Raw genomic sequence first — 16731 nt, forward strand, 5'->3', positions numbered from 1 at the left:
ATGCTTAATTTAGAGTTACTGTATTTATGTTACTTTAGTTGTGACTCAAATGCTGGGCTATACGTTTTGATTTATTATACATTCTAAGGCTGTATGACGTAACTGTAATGATGATTTGAAAACCATGAGCTCTGTTTTGTTTCTTACACGGGATGCACACACTCTCTGTCAAGGTTTTCCTGTGGTGAAGTAGAGGACCAAAACACAGCGTGGTTATATTGATTCATGTTTAATAAAAACAGATAAACATGAACACTACAAAACAATAAACGTGGAAAACCAAAAACAGCCCTATCTGGTGCAAAACACAGAGACAGGAACAATCACCCACAAAACCCAACACAAAACAGGCCTAAATATGGCTCCCAATCAGAGACAATGACTAACACAATGACAAACACCTGCCTCTGATTGAGAACCATATCAGGCCTAACATAGAAATGGACAAACCAGACACACATCATAGAATGCCCACCCAGCTCACGTCCTGACCAACACTATAACAAGGAAAACATACACGAACGATGGTCAGAACGTGACAGTACCCCCCCCCCCAAGGTGCGGACTCCGAACACACAACCTAAACCTATAGGGGAGGGTCTGGGTGGGCATCTGTCCGCGGTGGCGGCTCTGGCGCTGGAAGTGGACCCCACTCCATAATTGTCTTAGTCCCCCTCCTTAGCGTCCCTTGAGTGGCGACCCTCGCGGCTAACCTTGGCCTAGGAACCCTAACAACGGGCCACACTGGACTGAGGGGCAGCTCCGGACTGAGGGGCAGCTCGGGACTGAGGAAGCTCAGGACTGAGAGGAAGCTCAGGACTGAGAGGAAGCTCAGGCAGGTTGATGAATCGAGCAGATCCTGGCTGGCTGGTGGTTCCGGCAGATCCTGGCTGGCTGGCGGTTCCGGCAGATCCTGGCTGGCTGGCGGTTCCGGCAGATCCTGGCTGAATGGCGGATCCTGGCTGAATGGCAGATACTGGCTGAATGGCGGGTCCTGGCTGAATGGCGGATCTGGAAGATCCTGGCTGACTGGCGGATCCTGGCTGACTGGTAGTTCTGGCAGATCCTGGCTGAATGGCGGATCGTGGCTGACTGGCAGTTCTGGCAGATCCTGGCTGAATGGCAGATCCTGGCTGACTGGCGGTTCCGGCAGATCCTGGCTGAATGGCGGATCCTGGCTGAATGGCGGATCTGGAAGATCCTGGCTGAATGGCAGATCCTGGCTGACTGGCGGTTCCGGCAGTTCCTGGCTGAATGGCAGATCCTGGCTGACTGGCGGTTCCGGCAGTTCCTGGCTGACTGGTGGTTCCGGCAGATCCTGGCTGACTGGCAGATCCTGGCTGACTGGCAGTTCTGGCAGATCCTGGTTGACTGGCAGATCCTGGCTGACTGGCGGATCCTGGCTGACTGGCAGTTCTGGCGGATCCTGGCTGAATTGCGGATCCTGGCTGATTGGCAGTTCTGGCAGATCCTGGCTAAATGGCGGATCCTGGCTGACTGGCGGATCCTGGCTGACTGGCAGATCCTGGCTGAATGGCGGATCCTGGCTGAATGGCGGATCCTGGCTGAATGGCGGATCCTGGCTGACTGGCAGTTCTGGCGGATCCTGGCTGACTGGCGGCACTGACGGCGCTAGGCAGACTGGCGGCGCTGACGGCGCTGGGTAGACTGGGGCCGCTGGGCAGACTGGCGGCGCTGGGCAGACTGGCGGCGCTGGGCAGACTGGCGGCACTGGCAGCGCTGGGCAGACTGGCGGCGCTAGGCAGACTGGCGGCGCTGGGCAGACTGGCGGCACTGGCGGCGCTGGGCAGACTGGCGGCGCTGGGCAGACTGGCGGCACTGGGCAGACTGGGCAGACTGGCGGCGCTGGGCAGACTGGCGGCACTGGGCAGACTGGCGGCGCTGGGCAGACTGGCGGCACTGGGCAGACTGGCGGCACTGGACTGAGGGGCGGAAACTCTGGTAGCGCCGGACAGGCGGGAGCACCTGTGTTGATGGGACGGAGAGACAGCCTGGTGCGGGGAGCCGGCACTGGTGGTACCGGGCCGGGGACACCCACCTCCGGGTGAGTGCAAGGAATAGGACACACTGGGTTGTGAAGGTGTACTGGAGACCTGGTGTGTATAGCCGGCATCAAATCCCCCGGAACTCCAACACACGTTTCAGGCTGAGTACGAGGAACTGACACAGGTGGCATCGGACAGCTAACATGCTCCTCAGGGCGAATGCCGTGCATACTATGCCAAACCAACAGCTTTCTCTCTACTCTGTCCAATACATCCTCAACACTCTCAGACTCAGCCCTCAGCTTCGCCGACAGCTCCAATTTCATCCATGGCTCCTTACGGTAAACAGGGGGAGTTGGCTCAGGTCTGACTCCTGACTCTGCCACACTCTCCCTGTGCCCCCCCAATAAATTTTTGGGGCTGCCTCTCGGGCTTCCAGCCGCTCTGCCGTGCTAGCTCCTCATAATGCCGCCTCTCTGCTTTCGCTGCCTCCAGCTCGGCTTTGGGGCGGCAATATTCCCCTGGCTCTGCCCAGGGTCCTTTCCCGTCAAGGATCTCCTTTTTTGGCGGTCGTTGTGCCATGGGCTAATTATAAAAAATAATAATTTGCTTCTCCTGGCTGCGTGCTGCAAAGCACCTCTCACTCACATGGCTCTCTCAGATATCTCAATTCTTATTAGCCAATGCCAAGTCACATGATCATGGCTCTCTCAGATATCTCAATTCTTATTAGCCAATGCCAAGTCACATGATCATGGCTCTCTCAGATATTTCAATTCTTATTAGCCAATGCCAAGTCACATGATCATGGCTCTCTCAGATATCTCAATTCTTATTAGCCAATGCCAAGTCACATGATCATGGCTCTCTCAGATATCTCAATTCTTATTAGCCAATGCCAAGTCACATGATCATGGCTCTCTCAGATATCTCAATTCTTATTAGCCAATGCCAAGTCACATGATCATGGCTCTCTCAGATATCTCAATTCTTATTAGCCAATGCCAAGTCACATGATCGGGCCCTTCTCACAGGCCTTTCAGCTCCGTAGTAGGCTACAAATGAAGACAGACACGCGCAGGTCCTTCTTATAGGCTACTAATAACCATCAGCAGCATCAGAGCTTGGAGAAGCCTCGTTACTGCGACTCACGTGGAATTTGACCGGTGTGGCGGTAATACGGTCACCGTAACAACCCTACTAACATGGAGCACTCCAAACAACAGACATATATTTTTTTACAAATCTCATAAATTATGAAATTAACCAAAACTTGTTTCTAACAAGTGTAGCAGGTTGTCAACTCTGCAAACAATGTTTCCACTCCGAGAATGAGAACGATAAATTACCAAGCATCAAGATCTATTTAATCCCCCCCTCTTCTTGTCTAATACCCTTTACAGACAGACTGTACTGTTGCCGTGAGCAGCACTTACCTCAACAGCTAATATTTCCACAGCCTAATTGTAGCCTAACCAATATCTAAACGGAGGTTAACTGAAAAGAAAAATCGAACATTGATTGAGTTATCAAAACGATTCCCCAGGCCTTTCTCAAAGCGGTGTGAAACAGTGCTGAAATATTTGAAGACAGGCAGGTAAGGTAATGTTCCAAATATATTCTGACAATTGGATGTCTTTGGAGTTTCAGTAGGCAACAGTTTGATGCCTTCAAATGCATTTAGCCCACTTTAATTCAATATTTCCGTGCTCAAAAGATGCCCTCTGCTGGTTTAAATGAACATTAACGGCAAGCACTGTGACACACCAGAGCATACCACAGCATACTGTATGGCACAACTTTTAAATGAGGAACCACTGTCTTGCACCTTGAAAGCATTAAAATATTATGGGGACAACTCCTTCAATCCAACCTGTTTGTTAATTTTGAAGATCCTGCTACACTTGTTAATTAGCAATTGACATTAAAATATTGACAACCTGCTAATTTTCATTTCGAAATTGACAACCTGCTACACTTGTTAATTTCGAAATTGACAACCTGCTACACTTGTTAATTTCGAAATTGACAACCTGCTACACTTGTGTTAATTTCACTTGTTAATTTCGAAATTGACAACCTGCTACACTTGTTAATTTCGAAATTGACAACCTGCTACACTTGTTAATTTCGAAATTGACAACCTGCTACACTTGTTAATTTCGAAATTGACAACCTGCTACACTTGTTAATTTCGAAATTGACAACCTGCTACACTTGTTAATTTCGAAATTGACAACCTGCTACACTTGTTCATTTCGAAATTGACAACCTGCTACAATTGTTAATTTCGAAATTGAGCCGACATATGCAGTGTGTACCGTGAATACAGTCTCCGGCCAACATTTCATTCACGCTATATTAATGGGGAACTTTCGCGATACGGATTGAATCGGGTGTTAAATTGTCTGATTGACAGCCTTTATTAGGACAAAAGTAGATAGATGCTTCTCTAAATTCTATGATTAGAAGTTTTATGCAAATATGAATCTTTCTTATACTTGTCTGTGTTGTCATGGACTAACAGCTGTGTGTATGTGTTTAGGAATGTTCAAGGTTCCATTTTCCCCCAAAAAATGGCTGCCCAGGAATTGGAAAATCCCAACAGAGACCGTCTGTGATAACATTACAAGACTGAGAAGTTTCAGAACGGTGATGAAGAGTTGTGTGAAGAAGGATTTATGACACTTCTCCAGGTACTGTTGTATTTGGACTTTTTAAAACTTTTTAAAAAGTTATACCTTTCTAAGCCTTGTGCACTTAGATAACGATGAAGCTCAAGAGAGTTACAGTGGAGATACATGACTATAAAGGGACCACAACTCTAAATCATAGTAGCAGGTGCAAGACGCTGTCAAAATATACATCCTCCTCAGACACTGAAACCAGCACCATCATTTCTCTACATGACCTGCTTACTAAGACAGTACAGGGTATACAGCCTGCTCGCTCACAGAATTCAGAACGAGGTTACAAATCTATTCACACTTCATCAGCCACACATTTCCTCAAAAGGCTACAAGGTACAATAATATGGTATCGTTTTATTTAACTAGGCAAGTCAGTTAAGAAAAACATCTTATTTACAATGGCAGCCAAGGAACAGTGGGCTAACTGCCTTGTTCAGGGGCTAAACAACAGATTTTTACCTTGTCTGCTCAAGGATTCGATTCTAGCAACCTTTCGGTTACTGGCCCAACGCGGCAGGGTAGTCTAGTGTTTAGAGTGTTGGACTAGTAATCGAAAGGTTGCAAGTTCGAATCCCCGAGCTGACAAGGTACAAATCTGTCGTTCTGCCCCTGAACAGGCAGTTAACCCACTGTTCCTGGGCCGTCATTGAAAATAAGAATGTGTTCTTAACTGACTTGCCTAGTAAAATTAAGGTAAAATGTAAAAAAAAAAATAAAAAAATGCGCTAACCACTAGGCTACCTACCCCTCTACACTCTAACCACTAGGCTACCTACCACCTCTACACTCTAACTACTAGGCTACCTACCTCCTCTACACTTTAACCACTAGGCTACTTATCGCCTCTACAGTCTAACCACTAGGCAACCTACCTCCTCTACACTCTAACCACTAGGCTACATACCGCCTCTACAATCTCACCAGTAGGCTACCTACCGCCTCTACACTCTAACCACCAGGCTACCTACCGCCTCTACACTCTAACCACCAGGCTACCTACCGCCTCTACACTCTAAGCACTAGGCAACCTGCCACCTGTAATAACAGTACAGTTATCAAAACAATGGCTGGCTAGTCATGGGTTGTCCTCAAGGTACACACAAGTCTAATACACTAATTGTTGGTACTTAGTGTGCATCCCAACTGTCATCCTATTGCATATATTGTGCACTGCTTTTGACCAGAGGGTACCATAGGGCACTATATCGGGAAATGTACCATTTGGGACACAGAATAAGGGAAAGGGAAAGGGGGATACCTAGTCAGATGTACAACTAAATGCCTTCAACTGAAATGTGTCTTCTGCATTCAGCCCAACCCCTCTTAATCAGAGAGGTGCGGTGGGGCCTTAATCAACATCCACGTCTTTGGTGTCCGAGGAACAGTGGGTTGACAGTCTTGCTCAGTGGCAGAACAACAGATTTTTACCTTGTCGTTGGGCCAGTAACCGAAAGGATGCAATATGTCCCAATAGTTCTTTTATTTGAATTTTGTTCACTTTGATGATGGTGTATTTAGGGAGTCAAGAGCTTACAGTACACCAAGGGTGGTAGAGAATTGTTACAGTAGATGGGTCGGTGGCACTGTGGAGACAGGCAGGGAGGATTTAGCTATCTGGCTGACTGGCTGGCCAGATGGATTGCTGGATGGCTGACTGGCTGGCCAGATGGATGACTGACTGGCTGGCCAGATGGATGCTGACTAGCTGGCCAGATGGATGGCTGACTGGCTGGCCAGATGGATGGCTGGATGGCTGACTGGCATTGTTCTGCCTTCCCAGAGACACAGCAGTTAGTAGAGAGAGCCATAGGGCAATTCTGGCAAAGGTCCATCTTTAGCTCATTGGTCCTGTCCATATTCATGTTATGATGATGCTCGCCGCATGCCCGACGAGCATCACCACCCTGGATGGTTCCGACCTTGAATATGTGGACACCTATAAGTACCTAGGTGTCTGGCTAGACTGTAAACTCTCCTTCCAGACTCATATCAAACATCTCCAATCGAAAATCAAATCAAGAGTCGGCTTTCTATTCCGCATCAAAGCCTCCTTCACTCACGCCGCCAAACTTACCCTAGTAAAACTGACTATCCTACCGATCCTCGACTTTGGCGATGTCATCTACAAAATTGCCTCCAACACTCTACTCAGCAAACTGGATGCAATTTATCACAGTGCCATCCGTTTTGTCACTAAAGCACCTTATACCACCCACCACTGCGACTTGTATGCTCTAGTCGGCTGGCCCTCGCTACATATTCGTCGCCAGACCCACTGGCTCCAGGTCATCTACAAGTCCATGCTAGGTAAAGCTCCGCCTTATCTCAGTTCACTGGTCACGATGGCAACACCCATCCGTAGCACGCGCTCCAGCAGGTGTATCTCACTGATCATCCCTAAAGCCAACACCTCATTTGGCCGCCTTTCGTTCCAGTACTCTGCTGCCTGTGACTGGAACGAATTGCAAAAATCCCTGAAGTTGGAGACTTTTATCTCCCTCACCAACTTCAAACATGTGCTATCTGAGCAGCTAACCGATCGCTGCAGCTGTAGATAGTCTATTGGTAAATAGCCCACACATTTTCACCTACCTCATCCCCACACTGTTTTTATTTATTTACTTTTCTGCTCTTTTGCACACCAATATCTCTACCTGTACATGACCATCTGATCATTTATCACTCCAGTGCTAATCTGCAAAATTGTAATTATTTGTCTACCTCCTCATGCCTTTTGCACACAATGTATATAGACTCTTTTTTCTACTGTGTTATTGACTTGTTTATTGTTTACTCCATGTGTAACTCTGTGTTGTCTGTTCACACTGTTTTGCTTTATCTTGGCCAGGTCGCAGTTGCAAATGAGAACTTGTTCTCAACTAGCCTACCTGGTCTAAATAAATCCCGGATCCGGGATTGTGACTAAGCCTTCATTAGCAAAAAGATCATTATTTTGTTGTGTAAATAAAATTAAAATAATTTTGCTCCCTGGCAGCCTTTCTGTTCACAAGACTGTCATCTCAGATTTTCAAAATATGCTTTTGAACCATAGAAATTGACTAATTTGTGTAAGAGTATGACAGACAGACAGACTAGCATAGCATTTTGTGTAGCATGTAGCACGCAACATTTTCACAAAAGCCAGATAACCAAATAAATAAAATCATTTACCTTTGAAGAGCTTCTGATGTTTTCAATAAGGAGACTCCAACCACATACCAAATGCGTTCAGATGTTATCCAAATATTTCAAATAGGAGAAATTGACTTTTAACCTCTAGTGACTACCCATTGCGCCGGGCTAATCAAACTGAACTAAAAGCAGTCACCTACAACGTGAAAAATATTCCGGATTAACTATTCATATATCGATGAAAATCAAAGTGTTTGGAATCAAGCTTAGCCTTTTTTACATATCTCTGTCATCTCAGTTTTCAAAATATGCTTTACTGTGCCCCATGGAAAAATACTGTGTAACTTTATCGACCAATTTCGGCGCAGGACACCGGGCTACACGTGGTAAATGTGGTCTCTTATGGTCAATCTTCCAACGATCTGCCTACAAATACGTCACAATGCTGCAGACACCTTTCACAATCAGAAAAGCAATGAAACGACAGAAAGGGCAGACTCATTCCTCTTGCGTTCACAGCCATATAAGGAGATCATGAAAGACAGAGCCTCAAAAATCCTTGTCATTTCCTGGATGCCAAGTCATCTTGGTTTTGCCTGAAGCTCACGTTAAAGGGCACGCACAGAGAAGATATTTGTATTTCTGGACACGAAACAGAAATGTTGTTTAAATAGCAATTATATGCATAGTCGTGCATCTTTTTGTGACAAAATATCTTGTTTAAAATCCATCGGGAACAATTTTTTTCCAAAATGAAATAGGACCATAAGTGTAAGAGGTTAAATAAAGGTTAAATAAATAAATACATTTCTGCAAAAAGATCATTATTTTGTTGTGTAGTAAATGCCCTTCGATTTCTGGCCCTGGCAGTCTTTCTGTTCACTTTTAAGACTGGAGAGGAGAGGCTATTAAGTGAGGACGTTTTTACAGACAGACAGACAGACAGACAGACAGACAGACAGACAGACAGGCAGGCAGGCAGGCAGGCAGGCAGACAGACAGACAGTGTAGCCTAGTCCTTGGGTTCTGTCCCTGCATTGGTGTTGCACTAATAATACAACAGCAGACCTGGGTTCAGATATTATTCCAAATATTTCAAATACGTTGAGCAATTGACTTTTAACCTCTAGTGACTCCCCATCCCGGATCCGGGAGCGTAATCACCGACTGACACTAATTAGCATAACGCAACGGGCATAAATAGTCCTAGAAAATATTCCTATTCATGAAAATCACAAGTGAAATATATTAAGACACAGCTTAGCCTTTTGTTAATCACCCTGTCATCTCAGATTTTCAAGATATGCTTTACAGCCAAAGCTAGACAAGCATTTGTGTAAATTTATCGATAGCCTAGCATAGCATTTTGTCCAGCTAGCAGCAGGTAACTTGGTCACGGAAATCAGAAAAGCAATCCAATTAAATCGTTTACATTTGATGAGCTTTGGATGTTTTCACTCACGAGACTCCCAGTTTGATACCCAATGTTCCTTTTTTCCAAAAATATTATTTTTGTAGGCGAAATCGCTCCGTTTGTTCTTCACGTTTGGCTGAGAAATCGACTGGAAATTGCAGTCACGAAAATGCCACAAAATATTCCAAATTAGCTCCATTATATCGACAGAAACATGGCAAATGTTGTTTATAATCAATCCTCAAGGTGTTTTTCAAATATCTATTTGATAATATATCCATCGGGACAATTGGTTTTTCAGTAGGACCGATTGGAAAAATGGCTACTTCTGTATTTTACGCGAGAATCACTCTGAGAGCCATCAGGTGACCACTTACACTATGTAGCCGCTTACGGGTATTCTTCAATATAAATGCGTAAAACTACGTCACAATGCTGTAGACACCTTGGGCAATACGGAGAAAAAGTAATCTGGTTGATAGCCCATTCACTGCTCAATAGGGACGCATTGGAACGCAGAGCTTTCAAAACATGAGGCACTTCCGGATTGGATTTTTCTCAGGCTTTCGCCTGCAATATCAGTTCTGTTATACTCACAGACAATATTTTTACAGTTTGGGAAACTTTAGAGTGTTTTCTATCCTAAACTGTCAATTATATGCATATTCTAGCATCTTGTCCTGACAAAATATCCCGTTTACTATGGGAACGTTATTTTTCCAAAAATGAAAATACTGCCCCCTTGTCACCTGCCCAGAGTGCCAGATGGGCGAGGTTTGCAGTTTCTCTGGCTTTTCTATTCGTTCCACCTGTTTTGTATTGGTTTTACTTTTAGTAGAAGGGAATAGGGTGCCATTTTAACCATTTGGGGCGGTAACCCTGGTGTTCTGTATCTGGGAAACGATTGGCTCAGCTACCTGGTCCAGACTAGGAGATTAATCTTATTAGCAATAGCAATTCAGCACAGCAGCAACTTCCCTGTCCGTCTGCAAAACCCTAGGCATGTTCTGGTACATTGCGAAACACCAGTTAGTTTTGTTCACTGGGGATGAGGAGAGAGAGAGAGAGAGAGTAAGCTAAACTTTATACCCTGTTTCTGGGCTAAAAGTTCTGCAGTTATTGACGACTGCCCTCATCCATAATAAGGCACTGCTTAGGCCCCTGATTCACAGATGGGGAGGAAGGGCTTTCTCCCCTCAAATTCAGAGGATTATTTAAATATTCATCATGTTTATGCTGAACATTATTACTTAAATATTCATCATGTTTATGATAGAAAGGGTAGGCAAATGAGTGATTCATTGAAATGTTTTTGTCAGGTTGGTTTTATAAATGTATGTTTCCATCATCCGTGACTTTTAATGAATTTTTTGAGGAACTCTGAACACAAGTCTTATACTTCAGCTTAGCTCAGACCCAGGCTTTAGCTCAGAGGACTAACGCTGTCCTATGACACACTGAAAGCCCTAGGATTGAACCCAGCCGGTCACATGTACACAGTGATTTGTGTAAAGCTGCTAGTCAGCAACACCAGCCCTGCTCTGTGTCAGTATGAAGGATATATAGAGACTTGTCCTTGACCTCATTCCTCTGCATATGATTCAGTTAACATCTCTGTCACATCTCTGTTTCATCTCTCAGCAATACACAGAATGTATAATACCTGGTATGGTACCTTACTGGAAGATGTGTAATACCTGGTAAGGTACCTTACTGGAAGATGTGTAATACCTGGTACGGTACCTTACTGGAAGATGTGTAATACCTGGTAAGGTACCTTACTGGAAGATGTGTAGTACCTGGTATGGTACCTTACTGGAAGATGTGTAATACCTGGTAAGGTACCTTACTGGAAGATGTGTAATACCTGGTAAGGTACCTTACTGGAAGATGTGTAATACCTGGTATGGTACCTTACTGGAAGATGTGTAGTACCTGGTACGGTACCTTACTGGAAGATGTGTAATACCTGGTACGGTACCTTACTGGAAGATGTGTAATACCTGGTAAGGTACCTTACTGGAAGATGTGTAATACCTGGTATGGAAGATGTGTACCTGGTACTACCTTACTGGAAGATGTGTAATACCTGGTACGGTACCTTACTGGAAGATGTGTAGTACCTGGTAAGGTACCTTACTGGAAGATGTGTAGTACCTGGTATGGTACCTTACTGGAAGATGTGTAGTATCTGGTATGGTAGCTGCTCTATCATCTTAAACCCTCTACCAACCATTCACATACCCAGATCTTGGAGGATATTTTTTTTTACTGCTTTCTGTTTCTGTTACAAACTGCATATCTGGCTCAACAAGATGTCTTATTTAGACCAAAGTAGACCAATGGTACAAGTAATACTACTTACTGCAAAGCTACAGCTTTTGTTTTCAAGTCCTGTCTTCTAAAAATATATATTTATCTTTCATATAAATGGGATTCACTTTATAAATGAGACCAATACAAAAACCTTCTAACAAAGTTAACATTGTTACAGCATTGTCTTCCCAGGGATGTCGAATAACCTCTTGGTCTGAAGGGGAAAAGGGACATTGTTCCAGCATTGTCTTCCCAGGGATGTCGAATAGCCTCTTGGTCTGAAGGGGAACAGGGACATTGAGTTCCATTACACTTTTAATACGTTCCATTATAAAAAAAAATAAAGGTAAAATGAGATATTTCTACAACACAGCTCTACTAAAATGCTGACCATGCTTTCGTTTCTGCATCTCTGCCTTCCATTAAAACATTACACAAGATCGGCAGCCATTTTGAAATCAGAGCCTGCTTTTGTATTTGTCCCTGGCTCGGAGGAGCTAGATAACAAAGAATGGTGGCGTAATTAAGATGTTCCACTGCCTGAGGGACTTTCTATCTCTCTCTGCTGTGACACTGGAACCAACTCCAAGGGCTCTTTCCAATCTGTTTTGCTGAAGCGTTACTGACTACCCAATAGAAATGTAATCCCTTGATTCGGCTATACACAAGTTATGTTTCGGGTCAATTTGAGTTGGTACAGTATTTATTTTTATTTTTTTTATTTAACCGTGCTTCTACATCTGCATTGTTTGCTGTTTGGGGTTTTAGCGTTTAGGGTTTCTGTATAAGCACTTTGTGACATCGGCTGATGTAAAAAAAAATAGCTTTAGAAATACATTTGATTGAACCTTATTTTTTACTAGGAAAGTCAGTTTAAGAACAAATTCTTATTTACAACCACGGCCTACCCTGGCCAAACCCTGGATGACACTGGGCCAATTGTGTACCGCCCTACGGAACTCCCCATCACGGCCAGATGTGATACAGTCTGGATTCTGAAGTATCCAGTGCACATTTGGCCCAGTGTCATCCAGGGTTTGGCCGAGGTAGGCCGTGGTTGTAAATAAGAATTAGACCGCTGTGCCACTCTGGAGCCCCAGTATGCAGTGTCTAATTTGTAAATCGGGGGGTGATGGAACAAAAAGTGAGCGCGAGATGTGGGTGACCTGGGGGCTCTGAAAATCACAGTTAAAATAAAGCATTGCATATCATCACATAGTGGTATAGGGCAGTAGAGGCACTTGAAGACATGTTTTTGTAGCTTGAGGTTATACATAGTGGTATAGGGCAGTAGAGGCACTTGAAGACATGTTTTTGTAGCTTGAGGTTATACATAGTGGTATAGGGCAGTAGAGGCACTTGAAGACATGTTTTTGTAGCTTGAGGTTATACATAGTGGTATAGGGCAGTAGTGGCACTTGAAGACATGTTTTTGTAGCTTGAGGTTATACATAGTGGTATAGGGCAGTAGAGGCACTTGAAGACATGTTTTTGTAGCTTGAGGTTATACATAGTGGTATAGGGCAGTAGAGGCACTTGAAGACATGTTTTTGTAGCTTGAGGTTATACATAGTGGTATAGGGCAGTAGAGGCACTTGAAGACATGTTTTTGTAGCTTGAGGTTATACATAGTGGTATAGGGCAGTAGAGGCACTTGAAGACATGTTTATGTAGCTTGAGCTTATACATAGTGGTATAGGGCAGTAGAGGCACTTGAAGACATGTTTTTGTAGCTTGAGGTTTGTGAAACATGTGTCCTTTTATAAATGCATTTCGAGCAATTCTGTGGTCATTTGACATGACTGGAGACATTAGCAGAATATGTTTTAATACAAACGCAAACGCAAACACAAACGATCGAAATGACAGGCGACTTTCACACTGACTGTTACTTCTTCCGTCGAAGGAGAGTCGGACCAAAATGCAGCGTGGTATTTTTTGATACATGTTTAATGACGATGAAAAACGAACAATTAATAAAAAATTTAAAAAACGGAACGTGAAAACCTATACAGTCCTATCTGGTGAACACAAACACAGAGACAGGAACAATCACCCACGAAACACTCAAAGAATATGGCTGCCTAAATATGGTTCCCAATCAGAGACAACGATAAACACCTGCCTCTGATTGAGAACCACTCCAGACAACCATAGACTATGCTAGACACCCCCAAGACAAAAACACACCACAATAAACCCATGTCACACCCTGGCCTGACCAAATAAATGCAGACAAACACAATATACTTCGACCAGGGCGTGACACTGACAAACTGCGATGGCCGATAGGCTTTTGGCACGAGCACATCTCTCTAGTTTTAGTTTGTAAAACAATGTTCTTCGCTCAATATGCCTATTTGGAACTAGATTAAAACGTTTCAGTAGCCTACAGACAAATACGTATTTTTTGTTTCAGCAGGAGCCATTTGCATTCCAAACTGTGCTATCCTAGCATTGTATTTGAAATATTGCGAAAGGTTTGTTTTGGCTGCATACTGTTCATTGACAGATTCGCCAAGCATTCCCGACTCTAGGCAATGCCTTGTGATTGCTACAATACAGCTAGGCTCTTTAAAATATAAATACGTTATTGATAGGCCTACTTCTGGTTTAGTGTTCTAGAACTTTGACAAATGTATTTACATTTATCAGGGTTGCTACGGCAACACCAGGATTTTTCACGTGTCTATGATTCTATCAGGAAATAAATTATGCAATGCAGTGCAATGCTGGAGGAATAGTTGCAGCCTCATGTCAATCAGAGCAGAGAGAGATCATATTTATAAAAAAAACATTCTAGACTACAATGAAATCAATTCTGAGAATATCAAGGCGCCATTAGGCTATGTATTTGTTTTTTTTTAAATTTGACCCCGTTTTCTCTCCAATTTCGTGGTATCCAATTGTTTTAGTAGCTACTATCTTTTCTCATCGCTACAACTCCCATACGGGCTCGGGAGAGACGAAGGTTGAAAGTCATGCTTCCTCCGATACACAACCCAACCAAGCCGCACTGCTTCTTAACACAGCGCGCATCCAACCTGGAAGCCAGCCACACCAATGTGTCGGAGGAAACACCGTGCACCTGGCTTGGTTGGCGCGCACTGCGCCCGGCCCGCCACAGGAGTCGCTGGTGCGCGATGAGACAAGGATATCCCTACCGGCCAGCCCCTCCCTAACCCGGGCGACGTTAGGCCAATTGTGTGTCGCCCCACGGACCTCCAGGTCACGGCCGGTTACGACAGAGCCTGGGCGCAAACCCAGGGTCTCTGATGGCCCAGCTGGCGCTGCAGTACTGCGCCCTTAACCACTGCGCCACCCGGGAGGCCCCCAGGCTCTGTGTTTTTAGAGAGCAGGAGAATAACAGATGAGACAACTCAAATTATTCTCATTTTAACATTGCAAACATTACATCCCGTCAAATAGGTTCCAGAACGAAGCAGTCTTATTAAAACTGACAGGTGCCAGATCAAATGAAGCAATGACAGTAAGTACAGAACGTTCAGTTACTACAGTTTCCATTGTCTACATGTGGAATATTTCAGATGCTCTTTTCCTTGGGTTGATAGCCCCAACCGTTCAAAAGTTAGAGACAAATTATGTTAAAAAGTCAAATCCCGTTAGATCAGAATTTGTCGAAATTCAGTTTTAGCACATCTTCAGATTAGTGCTGCTCAGCCACGTCAAAAAGGGAAATCATACTTATATCTATGTGATCGGCAAGGACCCACCATTCCTGTGTATAAAAAAAGAGCTTGTTCCTAGGACACACAGTTCAAGAGTTACAAGTCAAAGGTCAAGGGTCAAATTCATTTAAGATCAGTGTTGCTCAACCTCTGAGCCTCGTAATGAAAGCAAATGGACCCATAACATCATGGATGTCACTATTCTGGTACTGAGTCTAATTGTTTAATGACTTTTTTGAGTTTGAGACCCGTTGAGACCCGTATCTAGGAGATAGTGACCGTTCATCTAGAAGTATTTTAATGATTTCCGGAACAAAAGTGAACGGTTTTAAAGGTAATTTCTGATTGAGCCAAACATATTCAGCGTTTCCCATGAATACAGTCTCTGCTAGCATGGCAACATTGCCTTTAAATAGTAACGCTGAATTGCTCAAATTAATTTCTAAATTAATTTCAGATTTGCGAAGAGGTAATATGTTTCACTACATAAAGGGGTTAACATAGAAACACACGCGCGCACACACACACACACACACACACACACACACACACACACACGCGCACACACACGCACACACACACACACGCACACAACACACACACACTGTCCTCCCTGTTCAATGGAATGGAATAAAAGCACTCCTGAGCTGAGAGGTTTTTTATTGCGTCCTGTCCATTAACATTGCAACACATCGGGTATGGCACTTATGTTGGGCTGGGACAGAGGCCATCTGTAGCTTCATCAAGCCCCAATCAGGCCCCCATCAGCAGGCTCAGCACAGCAAGGACACCAGGGGGCCACTGACATCGAAAGGACACCAGGGGGCCACTGACACCTCAAGGTCACCAGGGGGCCACTGACCCCTCAAGGACACCAGGGGGCCACTGACACCTCAAGGACACCAGGGGGCCACTGACCCCTCAAGGACACCAGGGGGCCACTGACACCTCAAGGACACCAGGGGGCCACTGACACCTCAAGGACACCAGGGGGCCACTGACCCCTCAAGGACACCAGGGGCCACTGACCCCTCAAGGACACCAGGGTTTCTGTAACACCTGGTGGCTGGAGACTGGCGCTGGGAAATGAGAATTAAGGAGAAGAACTGGGGTAGAAGAAGACCTGGGGTAGAAGAAGAACTGGGGTAGGAGCAGACCTGGGGTAGAAGAAGAACTGGGGTAGGAGCAGAACTGGGGTAGGAGAGCAACTGGGGTAACTGGGGTAGAAGAAGAACTGGGGTAGAAGAAGAACTGGGGTAGAAGAAGACCTGGGGTAGGAGAAGAACTGGGGTAGGAGCAGACCTGGGGTAGGAGAAGAACTGGGGTAGGAGCAGACCTGGGGTAGGAGCAGACCTGGGGTAGGAGCAGACCTGGGGTAGGAGCGGACCTGGGGTAGGAGAGGAACTGGGGTAGAAGAAGAACTGGGGTAGAAGAAGAACTGGGGTAGAAGAAGAACTGGGGTAGAAAGACCTGGGGTAAGGAAC

This window comes from Oncorhynchus masou, chromosome 17 (assembly GCF_036934945.1).
Source record: "Oncorhynchus masou masou isolate Uvic2021 chromosome 17, UVic_Omas_1.1, whole genome shotgun sequence".
Taxonomy (NCBI): Eukaryota; Metazoa; Chordata; class Actinopteri; order Salmoniformes; family Salmonidae; genus Oncorhynchus; species Oncorhynchus masou.